Source organism: Morone saxatilis, unplaced genomic scaffold (assembly GCF_004916995.1).
Source record: "Morone saxatilis isolate NCDOM2014 unplaced genomic scaffold, NCSU_SB_2.0 Contig16, whole genome shotgun sequence".
Taxonomy (NCBI): Eukaryota; Metazoa; Chordata; class Actinopteri; family Moronidae; genus Morone; species Morone saxatilis.
The window spans coordinates 4,545,893-4,547,990 of NW_023339718.1; the positions used below are offsets into that span (position 1 = coordinate 4,545,893).

Below are 2,098 nucleotides of genomic sequence, written 5' to 3' on the forward strand. Positions count from 1 at the left end.
AGAGAGAGAGAGAGAGAGCAAAGCCACTGAGCCAAAGAGACAATGGAGAAAGGGAAAGGATACAGAAGTGGAGAGTAAGCAAAGACAGAAGGGGGGGAGGGACAGGGGAGGAGGGGGAGAGAGAGGGGAGTTGATGTTGATACCATGAGAAAGCATAAAGGCTTTCACATTTTTCCTGACTGACCTGCTTTTCATCTTGAATGTGACCTCTCTCCAGTCTATAACAACACAGAGTGAGGGGGAGAGGCAAAGTGAGTGGGGGAAAGAGGCACTTGCCAAATCTTCCACAGCTCTTGCCAATCTGGGCCGTTGCCATCTCCCATCCGAAAGAGAGAGAGAGAGAGACAGAACGAGAGATGGAGACGGAGCAACAGTGGAGGAGAAAGACAGGGGAAAAAAAGAAAAGAATAATATGGCATTCTCTACCTGCTGCTCCTTTAAATGGGTTCTTCCAGCAAGCAGAGCAGGGGCCATTATCCAGCTGCCTGCCTGCCTGCACCCAAGCAAAGCCTGCCAGATTAGTGCACTTACATAAACGCCAGCCAAGAAGGGAGTACATGCAAACACACACAGCTTGGACCAAGTGCGCACAGACACAACCTTTGCTACACATATCTTGCGCACACAGACACACACACACACACACACACACAGAGGCAGAGCTGGTGGGTTTAAGAGGGAGGCTTTATAAAGATTGGCCGTCCCTTGTTCGAGGCAGCAGTCTTTATGAGCAGTGAAGACAAGATGATCTACCTCCGAGTGTGGCCATGCCATCCTCGAAGGCAACGCTGGCTGGCGCTGCCAATGCTGGAATGCCGATGTCCTGCCAGGCACTATAAATGCCATTATTTAGATCTGTTTGGCTCGAGGGGATAAACACATTAGCATCGGGACACCTAAGCCTCTTTAAAACATACATGTCAAGCACCTGCAAGGGAGAGCACCTTGACAAGCATCTTCAATGCTATGAGGAAACAGGGAGGGGAAGGGTATGATCTTGGAGTGCGAGTTCTTGGAAGGGGAATCCCTTTTGGCAGGTGTGGGGGTGGTTGTTAGAACTGATGAAAAACGGCAACAACAGCTCCTCCTCTTCGGGCCTTCGGCTGGGGCTCTGTGGTTGTGGTTACATAAGCCCTTCATAGAAGCCCTGCTCCCACCGAGCTGCCAGGCTAATCCTCTGGGATGGAGAGCCCCACTAATCCCACTGCAGGAGAATGGAACTGAAGACATTAACCAGGATTACTACACAGGACCGTGTTCCAGCCAGGCCAGCGCCAGTTATCGCAAAATAACCCCTTAACACACCAATGCATACACAAACCCCAATATGCACACACGCACACACGGCACGAGACAGATGCCATACGTCCTCCAGACCAAATGCGGTTTCAGTATCACGTTCAAACTGCTGATAGCTGCTTGCAAGCAGCACTTCATCCACTGTTGATTGCAAAGGAGGACAGGTTATATTAGTCAGAAGCAGAACTGAGAATAACACAAAGCAAGATGACACATCATCTACAAATGGCCACAAAGCAGCCGCCTTCAGTGAAATTGCGTTGAGTCATGTACAGAAAACAGCACTTGACATTACAAAGACGGTGCTTAGCCTCCTAAGACCAACATTTTAAAAAACCATCTATAAAAAGATGCATGCGGATACACAGCTCAGACCGACTCTTAGTGATTTAAGGAGTCAGAGGTGAAGACATTTATGAGCATTACTTCCTGGAGCACCCATCTCCAAATACAATAACAGATGAGAATCAGACGTGTCCGTCAGTGGGGAATCCCTATCCAAAGAACATTAGAAACCACACAGGGCGAGCGCCTCATTACAGCAGTAACTGAGACTCATGGACTGCACGCAGCAAACGCCGTCAAACACACTCACACAGGGCGCTGGCGCTAGGAAAACGGGCAGAATGTCAGTGACCTCTGTGAATCAGCCATAGGCTTCTGGGTAATCTTCAGTCAGAGACAATAAACAGGCTGAGTTAATGACTGCTGCATTTGCAGGGGCTGGCTGATAAGAGGCAGACTTTACAGCCTGCCTGATAAAGAGACAGGCTGCCTTGACCCAGAGAGATGGGGGGGG

General features: G+C 49.5%; 1 protein-coding gene across 6 annotated transcripts in view; it reads left to right on the top strand.

Annotated features, from left to right (window-relative positions):
• ncor2 (nuclear receptor corepressor 2) overlaps positions 1 to 2,098 on the top strand; it is a gene marked incomplete at both ends in the record, with an annotated part of 104,538 nt that overhangs the window by 71,642 nt on the left and 30,798 nt on the right.